This window comes from Zingiber officinale, chromosome 3A (genome assembly GCF_018446385.1).
Source record: "Zingiber officinale cultivar Zhangliang chromosome 3A, Zo_v1.1, whole genome shotgun sequence".
NCBI lineage: Eukaryota > Viridiplantae > Streptophyta > Magnoliopsida > Zingiberales > Zingiberaceae > Zingiber > Zingiber officinale.
In genome coordinates this window covers 30,593,438-30,606,884 of record NC_055990.1, presented here as the reverse complement: position 1 = coordinate 30,606,884, position 13,447 = coordinate 30,593,438, and the positions used below count along the sequence as shown (strand labels likewise).

Sequence of the window (13,447 nt, the reverse complement as noted above, 5' to 3'; positions counted from 1 at the left end):
ATTTCTAAAGCTTACCAATCCATGTATATGCTGACAAGGCTTGACAATGCTTGTGGATGGTTAGGTTGTAAAGCAAAGCATAACTTGGGAAAAATTATTAAAATGAAGTTATTCAACAAGGAAAAAAAACTTAAGAGAATAAAAATCTCCAAATTAAAAAGTCACCCTATAATGTCCAGCGTCTTTGAGAGCATGTCCAGCATCTTTGAGAGCATTCCCCTTTTAATGTGCAAGAAAGTCGATCATTAACTAACCTGGCTCACCATCAAGAAGGATACCACATTTTGACATATTAGACCATTATCAACTTACCAGATTATTGTAAGCTTCAATAAAGGTAGAATCACAGTTGATAGCTTGCTTGTAATGCAGAATTGCCATGTCAAGTTGACTTTGTTCATAATAGATGCCAGCAAGGTTTCCTGCGTCCAAATATCCCCAATGCATAGTTGACATAATAAACTCTCTTCAGAGCATAGTTTGCAGCAAAGTTATCCACAAAATCAAAAAGAGATTAACAGTCCAGTGGAAAAATAGGAGTTATTGAATCACGTAGCATATTCCAGTGAAAGTATTCTGCAACAGTAATGTTATGAAGAACCTGAAATAAATAGAAAATGATTAAGAGTTCACACAAACAAGAACTACACATAGTAAATAAACTTCTCTTCTTTTGTATGCAAGTCAATAACAAATCATCATGTACTTCAAAAATCTACAATATCCACAGTTAACAACAAATTAACCATGCTTTTTTAGCGCATAACTTGTGGCAGAGAACAATACCACACAGCATCCTACCAAAAACTATTATATGATTCCTCAAGTCAAAGATGTCACAATAGTTCATATTTATACTCTATCAACCTGCATCCACAAGACCTACTAAAACAATGAAGAATGGCAATAAACCATTTGTCTTCGAAAAAAGAAGCAACTCAATCAAGACTTCAAACATCGAGGCCTTGTTCAGACTCCCAACATCATTAGCAGCTAACCGAATCACAACAATCAAAGCTAACTGAATCACAGTGTTAATGCTAGTAGAACAATTATCAGCTGGTTCGCAGGAAGTGAAGGCTGTTGCAGCCCGTGAACTCTGATTAATGGCAAAAACTGGGAAGGAGAATAGGTCTTTCATTGCAGAGGGTGGAACAATCCCAGCTCTCTACCGGCTTTTCCGGTCTACAAATCCAGTTGCTCAAGAGAATGCCCTGACTGCAATATTGAACATATCTATTCATGATGAAAACAAGAGAAAGATTATGGAGGAGAATGGTTGTTTGGAATTAATAGTATATGTTCTGAGATATGGGTTAACTACTGAGGCAAGGGAGAATGCAGCTGCTACATTGTTCAGCCTCTCCGCTGTCCATGACTTCAAGAAGATGATTGTGGATGAGCATGGTGTTGTTGCAGCACTAGCTGATTTGCTGATGCATGTAAGCCCAAGGGGAAAGAAATGGGCTGATTGTCTCCAGCAAGAGAGCAGTGCATCCTAGGTAATTCTCCAACCAAAAGTAAGATTAATTCACAAATTGTGCATAACACACAAAAAAAAAGTATTGCAGAACATCTGGAAGCTCACTACTCTGAAAGTTATGTAGTGTGGTCAATAATAATGAAAATCCAGTGGCATCTCCAAATACTCGTTGTGCTGCATTATTTGCTCCAAGGATACACCAAAGTGAACCTAACATATCACATTTCGAATCATTTTGAAGTTTGTATTGAGATCCAGAAACACTTGTTATCATATCACTCTTGAGAATCTCAATTAGTGCGCCTAGCTCTTCTGGATGAACCTGGTAAGATATAAACTTCAACTTATGAGATGAAAGAATCAATATGGGTAATATTCCAAACTTCTGTAAAGAATAGGGTAATTAAGTTCCACTTGGAAACATTCATCCTTTTAAGAAGAATCAGATACTAATACATACCTAAAAAACATCTTCAATGATCAAACAAGATAACAGCCGAAGAACACCAGCTCGGTGGTGATCAGATATCAGGAATGGTAGAATGATGCTGCCCCCATTAGATGCTTGAAATGCTTGTTGGTTGGCTTCAGCTTTCCTCAACAAAGAAAAAAGACAATCCCATGCTATCAATATCGTACTCTCATCTTCAAATACAGAATATTTTCCTGAACCAGAACCTACCGGTTTTGGTGAAGAAAGAATAAGATCTTTGTTGTCAACGTGTTTCTTGAAGTTTGCAGTATTTGAGTTGGTCCCTAAGCCACTAGAAACCGTGTTTTGCTGCTCTGGACCAGAAAAATACCTATCCTTGATGAGCTGGATCACGGGGAAGAAGAGGAGGTTCTCGTAGACTCCGTCGAAGATGACGCAGCAGCAGAGGCGCACGTCGCCGCGGACCTTGGAGGCGAGCGAGGCGAGCTCGACGTTGAATCCCATGGGAAACTTGAGCAGTCGTAGGGGTTGGAGGGGTTGTCGGGAGGGCGAGGGTCCTCCTCCTGCTTTCCGTCGGCGAAGAGGGATCCGTACTCGATGTCGGGGTCCTCTCCGCAGTCGAAGGGGTCGAGCCAAGGGTTCTTCTTCTTCTTCGCGGCGGTGGCGACGAATCGGAGCCGTCCTCGCTGAGGATGGTACGCCGAGGAAGAGGATAGGGCATGGGTGTGGATTGGGGAAGGGAATGTGTGGGAGATGGGGAAGGAAAAGCTACAGAATGAGAAGAAGGTCTCCTCTTCTCACCGGAGTTGGAGGAGATGCGGTGTGGTTGGATGGAGAAGGAAGGGGCGTCGATCTAGGAAGGGGAAGAGGGAGATGAGGTTGAGAGAGATGGTCAGTTTAGGTTTAGGTTTAGGCTGAGAGAGATGGTCGGAGGAAGGGGCGCGATATAGGTTTAGGTTTGGAGGGAACTTTGTGTAGTGTTGCAAATTTTGGCTAGTGGAAAAATTAAAATATTTTATTTTGGTTCATTAACACCAGATTTTAAAAATCACTGTTAAAACTTGTAAAATACCGAAAATAGGCAAATATTGATAAGAGAATTTTCCAAAATTTTTGGAAATTTTTCGGAAATGTTTCGGAGCTCGTATGGACGAGTTAACGGGGACAAGAATGGGGTCCGGAAAAGCCTGTTTAGGCTATCCGATTTAAGCGAGGAAAAGATTTTATATATATATCCTTTTCTTTTTATTTCTTTATTTCTTTTCCTCTGCTTTTGTCGCTGAACCCGAGTCGTCCCGCACCCCTTTCCTTCTTCTCCCCGACGCCGCCGCGCGCCCTCTCCTTCGGTGCCCTAACCGCCGGCCACGGCGGTTCCTCCCTTTATCTTCTCCTCTTCTCGGTGAAGCCGAGCTATTCTCCTCAGTCCTAGTTCTCCGACCGATTTCTCCTCTCGGGCTTGCGACCCCCTCGTTTCTCTCCTTCCCGGTGCACAACTTCAACCAAGGGCAGAGCCGAGCCCTAGTTTCCCGATCGCCAGCCACTCTCCTCGGCCGATCCTCTGTGCCGGCAACCGAGCCATAGCGCCGACTTCTTCCCGACGCCTTCTCTGCCCGAAGCCGATCATCTCTTCCTCGCTTGCCCTAGCGAGCCCTCGTCCGCTGACTTCTTCCACTGTGCCAAGCCCTAGCATTGGCCTCCTCCACGGTGCTGTGCCCTAGATCGCTGGAATTCAGAGGTTTGAGAAGGTTTTTAGTTGGGAGCAGCAACCCTAGCCTTGGTGTGTTCGTCCGTGCCCTAATTCTACTGTTGTGTCTTCCTTCAGCCACCTCCTACAGTGAAGTCTCAGCAGAGGAAGCAACAGGCAGTCACCTTCTAGTGGCGGACAACCCAATTCGGCCACAAGTCTTGATCCAACAGCAACAAGGTAAGGATTTGGTGATTCTAGGTAGCTGTCAGTGGAAGTTTTTATAAGTTGTAAGCTTTGCGTAACAATTGTGAGGTTTGCTTGTTTTTGTCTACAGCAGCAAAACAACCCTTCTCCGGTAGGAACTATCTGGCTGTGAGTTTGAGGTAAGATTTAGGATTTTGGACTTTGTTGTAGATGTTTGCTAGTTGTGTTGGCATTATATGTTAATTTGGAATCGTGTGTAGGTTTCAATTGAACCCGAATAGTAGAATGTTAAGGTTAAATAAAACTAACCCTAGTTAACTTGAGTTATATTTGATTAGGGTTTTACCCAAATTTTAGGGTTAGAGGTTGTATTTAGCTATTTATGTGAAATGTAGCTAAATAAAAAGATTTATTGTTTGACACAGGACTTTGACGCGAGACGAGTATCTCGGAGTCAGATTTGGACCTTTTTCGATTGGAGGCGGGTACTTTTGACTATTTGTCTTTGATATGCTTAGTAATGAAAATAATATGTTGCATTAATTGTGTTTCATATTTGTTTCGGTTAATCACTGCCCAATACATGTTACCTGTTTGATTGGTTGTTTGATTGCATCTCTTATGGATCTTGTACCTGATTTATCATGCTCACGGGTAGTGATATAACCATGTCTTACCATGTCAGGACCTAGGTTTGATACCTTATTTGATTAGTATACCTTGATTTGATTTATTCACTATGGTGCCCATTGTTATATGTCCAGAGGTTGGTTTAGTATATTACCATGCTTAGTGACATGCACCATTTGCATGATCGCATGCTGTGCGATAGATTGCTCCATTATTATCGAGCACTTTGCCAGTTTTCATCACTGTTCGGTGCTCCGTTGTGACGCTCATGGGTAGCGTGACACAGCGTGGTAGCACGTCAGTTTGACTCTTCCGGTGCTCCATTGATCCGCTCAGGGGTAGTGTGACGCAGCGTGTAGCACGTTAGAGATTCCTCCCTGTCATAGCATACCGGGAGATGAGAGCATTGCGCTCCCCCATTAATGATTTGGGGTAGGAGTATGTATGTACTCCGACAGCATCCCGTCCACTCGATCACTCATCAGGAGTAGTGTTGCTGAGTGCACGGTCGTCACAGCCCTACCCACTTGGTACCACTTTTGTTGTGAGTTGGCTGACTGGCGTCAGGGGTGACCATGACATTGACATCATATGCATGACGCATTTATTGTTTGTGATTGTGATTGCTGCATTTATATGCTGCATATTGTTTGGATACCTATGTTTGACATGCATACAGGTCTTCTATACCTTTCGGACTATTTGTTCTTAGACTGGGTCCTGGTTAGTACAGATTCTCTCCTGTCTTCTTCGGTTTGTATTTACCTTTATCTTTATCAGGAGACTGTACGCATGATTAGTGCAAGGTGTTATTTCTTTACTTTGCATATCAACTGTACCTGCTGAGTGTTGGACTCACCCCGCCTCCATTGTTGTTATTTTCAGGTTGATGCTGTCAGGAGGGAGTTCCAGTTGCTAGTTCCCTGCAGACCTCCAGCTATTTGCTATCGTTTGTATTGTTTTTGATTCTCACTTGACTATATTTGGATTTGGATGTTGAATACTTAGATATTATATAATTTGTCTCGTTGATGGATTTGTCTTCGATTTTATACTACTACATGCCTGCCTGGACGGCAGAAGAGGTAAGAAAAATCGGATTTGGGCTTTACGAGTGTAGTTGAGTAGGGTTGATTTCGAGTCAGAGTATTATCTTTCTGCGTGGTTGTGTCAGTCAGAGGGTGATTGATTTTATTTACTGTTATTATTCCAGCCGTCTGTGGCTGAGGTATATGAGATGTAGAAAAGTTTCAGATTGTCCACCATACAGGGGAGATGCTGCCGAAATTTTCTCGGACAGGGACTCCTCTAGGGGCGTGACAATTTAGTGGTATCAGAGCACAGGTTATACGATCTTTTGTTTTCATATTTTGGATGTTTGGGATAACCTGATACCAATTTATTTACTTGGTATCAGAGCGCCAAGTTTGGCGATACTTGTTGGATGTTTGTATTTTGGATTTTCGGGATTTATCTGATACCAATTGAGTGGTATCAGAGCGGGTTATGATACCTACTTTTGGTGTTCTGGAGATTTATCGGATACCTGTTGTTGGTATTCTGGATATTTGGGTTAGCCAGGTTTGCGAGTCAAACTTGGCATTATCGGATTTTTGATATGGTTATGTTTCGGATTTCCGTTTCGGATTTATTTGGATTTCCGGCGATATGTACGTTCGGAATTTTGAGGTCAAATTGGGGACTGGACAGCGACGGAATATCTCCAGACGGCAAATAGGTATGTTGTTATTTTATGTTTGTTATATTGGTATTGATATCTGTAATTTAATTTAACAGATATGAGACGATCTACTAGTATTGCTGCGAGACGTGGTGCTGGACGATCACGTGCGAGGACCACGGGATCTCTGGATATGCCAGAGATGCCCACTGTCAGTCAGGGACAGACTCAGGATGCAGCGGGAGCATCGGGCTCTCAAATCCCGATAGCTCCTGTAGAGATACCTACTTTGGCCACACCGACGGTATCCACTCCTACCGTATTTACGGTACCATCAGGTGTACCATTGGCGTACCCGACATTTGCTCCAGAGCAGCCTACGACGTACTCGGCACCACCGCCACCTGGACCTACAGTGTACCCGACACCAGTGGCACCTGTGCCCCCAGTGCCTACAGTAGCAGCAGCTGCACCATATCCGGTACCATTACCTACCGTACCTCCAGCTGCCACCACTTTTGTTCCCCAGGCAGTACCACCGACGGCTTATGCTCCGGTATATACAGCAGCACCAGGAGTTCCTCCTCCGGTTTATTCCGCGGTACCACCTGTAGTATCAGCTCCAGTGTTTCCGCCAGTTCCTGCAGCCGTCCCGACACAGCTCACTGATATTGTCGCTGCACGAGCTAGGATTCCAGCACTGGCTGAGTCGATGAAGACTCGTTTCACTCTTTTCCGCGGAGATCTCGATCCGAGTATGGCTCTGTCATGGATAGAGACTATGGAGCAGACTTTCTTCTATATGGCTTGCTCCGAGTGGGAGAAAGCAGAGCTGGCTGCTTACCATTTACGGGATGAAGCTAATGCCTGGTGGGTTACTCAACGTTCTATTATTGGTGAGCGCAACGTCACATGGACCAGGTTCAGAGAGGCTTTTGAGAGCCGTTTCTTTCCACTGTCCTATCAGATGGCTCGTAAGCGATTTTATGAGTCTAAGAGAATAATCGCTCGATGGACCAGTATAATCTGAATTCCTCCGGTTGGCTCAGTTTTGTCGAGAGTTAGTTGCGGAGGACGGAACTCGCATGATGCAGTTTATACAGGGATTGGATGGTTATCTGCATGTACAGCTTGCGGATTAGGGATTACATCTTATTCGATGCATTGAATCGAGCTTTGATGATAGAGTTAGCTCGTGACAGCATATCCGGACGGAAAAAAAGCATCTGGTCGGACATCGAGGCGGTCCAGCGGAACCGGCGGCAGGACGGCATCGAGTAGTCGCAAACGATCAGTCGAGTTCTTCCGGGTTTCGTAGGCCTCGAAGTCGGGGCGATCTTCCTCGGGGCGTTTCGGTCTCCTCGGCGGGATCGAACAGTCCACCAGCGATATCTGATGTTTCGATGTGGTTCCGAGACCACATCACTTGACCTCTGGAGCAGTCGGTTTGCTTTTATTACCTGCACAGGCCTGAGCCGATTGTCGGTGAAGGCTCGGCCACAGCCCGGAGGGTTAGAGCAGAGGGGCAGTCTAGTCGATCGGTGTCTCGGCGAGGCGGATATTCACACCTTCACAGCGTCAGCAGGGAGCATCCAGCGGCGGCATTTGGCATGCTTGGGCAGGAGTACTCCAGTGCTTCAACCCAGAGTTTTGCTCCAAGACTTTATTATCCGACTCGAAGCGATGTCGAGACTCGGTCGGCCGGTACCTGATGTCAGTCACCATCCTCTCGGTCTTCTCGGCTCATTATCCAGCCGCCTCAGTGGCAGGCTTACGCCCCGGGGCGTACCTCCTCCTCCTCGCGGAGGCGGGCGAGTTCATGCGATTACGGGGAGGATGCGCGTGAGCGGATCCGTTTTCCGCGGTATGATTTCCATTTATGCATTCTCCGCTGATATTTTGATTGATACTGGTAGTTCGCACTCTTTTATATCCCGTACCTTTATGCGGGAGATTGGTAGATTACCCACTTGCAGACCCCAGCGATTGACTGTCTCCCTACCGTCCGGTGATACTTTAGACGTCACCCAGGAGATCAGAGGTTGCCCGTTAGACTTTGGCAACATGATACTTACGGTAGATCTTCTAGTATTGGAGATGGTCGAGTTTGATGTCATACTTGGCATGGATTGGCTGTCAATATATCATGCTACCGTTGATTGCCAGACGAGGGTGGTCACCTTCCGGCCTCCGAACCAACCCTCGTGGAGTTTCACTGGCATCAGAGACGACGGTATCTCGATTATTTCGGCGATTCAGGCGCAGAAGCTGCTTTTCTGTTATCGTTGATCAGTACTGAGGACAGTAGTAGTTCGCAGCTCTCCGATGTTCCTGTAGTCCGGGAGTACCCAGATGTATTTCCAGAGGAGCTGCCAGGTTTGCCTCCCAGAAGGCCAGTGGAGTTCGCTATTGAGCTGATTCCGGGAACCGCGCCGACATCGAAAGCTCCGTATCGTATGGCACCAAAAGAGTTGAACGAGCTGAAGGTTCAACTCCAGGAGCTTTTAGACAGAGGATTCATTCGCCCTAGTGTTTCACCATGGGGTTCTCCAGTTCTGTTTGTCAAGAAAAAGGATGGTACTATGAGGTTGTGTATTGACTACAGACAGCTGAATGCAGTGACCATCAGAAATAAATATCCATTACCACGAATTGAGGATTTGTTTAATCAGCTCAGAGGTACATCAGTGTATTCTAAGATTGATCTGCGATCCGGATATCATCAGCTGAGAGTCAGAGACTCAGATATTCAGGAGACAGCTTTCCGTACCAGATACGGTCATTATGAGTTTTTGGTAATGCCATTTGGGCTTACCAATGCTCCAGCGGTGTTTATGGACTTGATGAACCGCATCTTTCTGGAGTATCTGGATCAGTTTGTTATCGTTTCATTGATGACATATTGGTCTACTCTCTTCCGAGGAGGAGCATGCAGCATCTTCGCGATCTTAGAAATTCTTGACGACATCACATGCGAAGTTCACAAGTGTGCATTCGCTATCCTCGGTTGGTTTTCGGGACACGTGGTTTCTGAGGTATTTCATTGATCCTCGGAAGATCGAAATGTCACGGTTGGGGCGGTAGAAGTCGATTCAGAGATCCGCTGATTCGGATTGGCGGATATTACCGACGTTTTGTCGAGGGCTTCTCGCGTATTGCTATGCCGCGACACGTCTTACCGGAAAGGCGTGAAGTTCATATGGTCGAGTTGCGAGACCAACTTCGAGGCTGGCGGAGATTAGTGTCGACTCAGTTTGGTTTTACCTTCCGAGAGGACGGTTGTACTTTACCGATGCATCTCTTGAGGTTTGGGCGCTTCGATGCGACGGCATAGTAGTCTCTTATGCTTCTCGTCAGTGAAGGAGCATGAGAAGAATTACCAGTTCATGACTGAGTTAGCCGCCATCATCTTTGCTCTGAAGCTATGGCGATATCATTTATATGATATCACATTTGAGATTCTCATTGATCATAAGAGTCTCAAATATATTTTCACCGAGAAGGAGCTTAATCTTGAGAGAGGAGATGGATGGAGTTCCTGAAGGATTACGATTGTACCATTAGCTACCACCCGGAAAAGCTAATGTGGTTGCGATGCACTCAGCAGGAAGTCCAGAGGGACTTTGGCTTGCCACGAGACTTGATCACGGACTTGATTGAGTTTCTGAGTTAGATCTTGAGAGCGAGGGGACCCCAGGCGGTATTCTTGTTACCATGGTTGCTCAGTCGTCGATCAGGACGAGGATCCGAGAGGCACAGGCCAGTGATCAGCATTTGCAGTTTATTAGCAGTCAGATAGCTTCCGGGCAGCAGACCGAGTTTACACGAGACGAGGAGGGTATTATATTCTTCCGAGGCAGATTATGCGTACCTCAGTTTCATCCGGTCTTACAGGAGCTATTACAGGAGGCACACCGTTCTCGATTTACGATCCATCCAGGTGGGACCCGTATGTATCGAGACTTGAGACGTTCCTATTGGTGGAACGGCATGAAGAAAGATATTGCGGATTTCGTAGCTAGATGTCTTGTCTGTCAGCAGGTGAAGGCTGAACACCAGAGGCCTGCAGGATTACTTCAGCGGATTCCTATTCCTGAGTGGAAGTGGGATCACATTACCATGGACTTTGTGGTAGGATTGCCGAGGACACGACGAGGTCATGACGCGATTTGGGTAATCGTAGATCGATTAACCAAATCCACGCACTTCTTAGCGATTCGGAGGACTAATCCCCTGGATCGATTGGCAGATCTGTATTGTCGAGAGATCATCAGACTACATGGTGTTCCATTGAGTATCATTTCGGATAGAGATCCACGGTTTACGTCTCGTTTCTGGCAGAGTCTGCAGCAGGCCTTGGGCACACAGCTCCGTTTCAGTATTGATTTCCATCCACAGACAGATGGACAGTCAGAGCGGACCATTCAGACTTTAGAGGACCTGCTGAGGTCATGTGCTATGGATTTCGGAGGCAGTTGGGAGGACCATCTGCCGTTGGTAGAGTTTGCCTACAACAACAGCTTCCATTCGGCTATCCAGATGGCACCGTTTGAGGCGTTGTATGGTAGACCTTGTCGGACACCCGTCCTTTGGGATGAGGTTGGAGAGGCTCAGTTGTTGGGACCTCATAGAGTTCAGCAGGATGCAGAGTTGGTCCGTACTATCAGGCGGAGGATGTCAGAGGCGCAGGATCGTCAGAAGAGTTATGCTGATCGGAGACGCAGACCACTAGAGTTCTCTGTTGGCGACCATGTATTTCTACGAGTTTCGCCCACGAAAGGGGTGAAGAGGTTTGGCCTCAGAGGTAAGCTAGCTCCGCGGTACATTGGTCCTTTCGAGATCTTGGAGAGGATCGGAGTAGTAGCTTACCGACTGGCACTACCACCGTCCATGTCAGGCATGCACGATGTATTTCATGTATCCATGCTGAGGAGATATGTACCCGATCCGACACATGTGCTGGCAGATGTTCCAGTTCCAGTTCGGCCTGACATTACTTATGAGGAGGTTCCGGTACGGATTCTCGACCGGAAAGAGCGTCAGTTGCGGAACAAGACTATCCGGCTGGTTAAAGTCGGATGGCAGCATCATTCGGACGAGGAGGCTACTTGGGAGCTCGAGGATACGATCCGAGCTCGATATCCCCATCTTTTCACTTGAGGTATGTGATTTATTTACCGTTCAGCATTTATACTCTGTATCTGTTGTTAGTACTTGCTGATGGTAGATAACGAAATTTGGGGACCAAATTTTTATTAGTGGGGGAGAATGTAAAATACCGAAAATAGGCAAATATTGATAAGAGAATTTTCCGGAATTTTTGGAAATTTTTCGGAAATGTTTCAGAGCTCGTATGGACGAGTTAACGGAGACAAGAACGGGGTCCGGAAAAGCCTGTTTAGGCTATCCGATTTAAGCGAGGAAAAGATTATATATATATATCCTTTTCTTTTTATTTCTTTATTTCTTTTCCTCTGCTTTTGTCGCCGAACCCGAGCCGTCCCGCACCCCTTTCCTTCTTCTCCCCGACGCTGCCGCGCGCCCTCTCCTTCGGTGCCCTAACCGCCGGCCACGGCGGTTCCTCCCTTTATCTTCTCCTCTTCTCGGTGAAGCCGAGCTATTCTCCTCAGTCCTAGTTCTCCGACCGATTTCTCCTCTCGGGCTTGCGACCCCCTCGTTTCTCTCCTTCCCGGTGCACAACTTCAACCAAGGGCAGAGCCGAGCCCTAGTTTCCCGATCGCCAGCCACTCTCCTCGGCCGATCATCTGTGCCGGCAACCGAGCCATAGCGCCGACTTCTTCCCGACGCATTCTCTGCCCGAAGCCGATCATCTCTTCCTCGCTTGCCCTAGCGAGCCCTCGTCCGTTGACTTCTTCCACTGTACCGAGCCCTAGCATTGGCCTCCTCCACGGTGCTGTGCCCTAGATCGCTGGAATTCAGAGGTTTGAGAAGGTTTTTAGTTGGGAGCAGCAACCCTAGCCTTGGTGTGTTCGTCCGTGCCCTAATTCTACTGTTGTGTCTTCCTTCAGCCACCTCCTACAGTGAAGTCTCGGCAGAGGAAGCAACAGGCAGTCACCTTCTAGTGGCGGACAACCCAATTCGGCCACAAGTCTTGATCCAGCAACAACAAGGTAAGGATTTGGTGATTCTAGGTAGCTGTCAGTGGAAGTTTTTATAAGTTGTAAGCTTTGCGTAACAATTGTGAGGTTTGCTTGTTTTTGTCTACAGCAGCAAAACAACCCTTCTCCGGTAGGAACTATCTGGCTGTGAGTTTGAGGTAAGATTTAGGGTTTTGGACTTTGTTGTAGATGTTTGCTAGTTGTGTTGGCATTATATGTTAATTTGGAATCGTGTGTAGGTTTCAATTGAACCCGAATAGTAGAATGTTAAGGTTAAATAAAACTAACCCTAGTTAACTTGAGTTATATTTGATTAGGGTTTTACCCAAATTTTAGGGTTAGAGGTTGTATTTAGCTATTTATGTGAAATGTAGCTAAATAAAAAGATTTATTGTTTGACACAGGACTTTGACGCGAGACGAGTATCTCGGAGTCAGATTTGGACCTTTTTCGATTGGAGGCGGGTACTTTTGACTATTTGTCTTTGATATGCTTAGTAATGAAAATAATATGTTGCATTAATTGTGTTTCATATTTGTTTCGGTTAATTACTGCCCAATACATGTTACCTGTTTGATTGGTTGTTTGATTGCACCTCTTATGGATCTTGTACCTGATTTATCATGCTCACGGGTAGTGATATAACCATGTCTTACCATGTCAGGACCTAGGTTTGATACCTTATTTGATTAGTATACCTTGATTTGATTTATTCACTATGGTGCCCATTGTTATATGTCCAGAGGTTGGTTTAGTATATTACCATGCTTAGTGACATGCACCATTTGCATGATCGCATGCTGTGCGATAGATTGCTCTATTATTGTCGAGCACTTTGCCAGTTTTCATCACTGTTCGGTGCTCCGTTGTGACGCTCACGGGTAGCGTGACACAGCGTGGTAGCATGTCAGTTTGACTCTTCCGGTGCTCCGTTGATCCACTCAGGGGTAGTGTGACGCAGCGTGTAGCACGTTAGAGATTCCTCCCCGTCATAGCGTACCGGGAGATGAGAGCATTGCGCTCCCCCATTTATGATTTGGGGTAGGAGTATGTATGTACTCCAACAGCATCCCGTCCACTCGATCACTCATCAGGAGTAGTGTTGCTGAGTGCACGGTTGTCACAGCCCTACCCACTTGGTCCCACTTTTGTTGTGAGTTGGCTGACTGGCGTCAGGGGTGACCATGACATTGGCATCATATGCATGATG

The 13,447-nt window shown here is 46.1% G+C and overlaps 1 long non-coding RNA gene across 1 annotated transcript; it reads right to left on the bottom strand.

Moving 5' to 3' along the window:
* Positions 1–170: 170 nt before the first annotated feature.
* Positions 171–598, bottom strand: LOC122053640. Its single transcript, XR_006132278.1, has 3 exons — positions 553–598; positions 313–422; positions 171–219 (listed from the first exon to the last, which is right to left on the bottom strand). It is a non-coding gene; the product is annotated as an uncharacterized LOC122053640 (long non-coding RNA).
* Between the last annotated feature and the right edge of the window lie 12,849 nt (positions 599–13,447).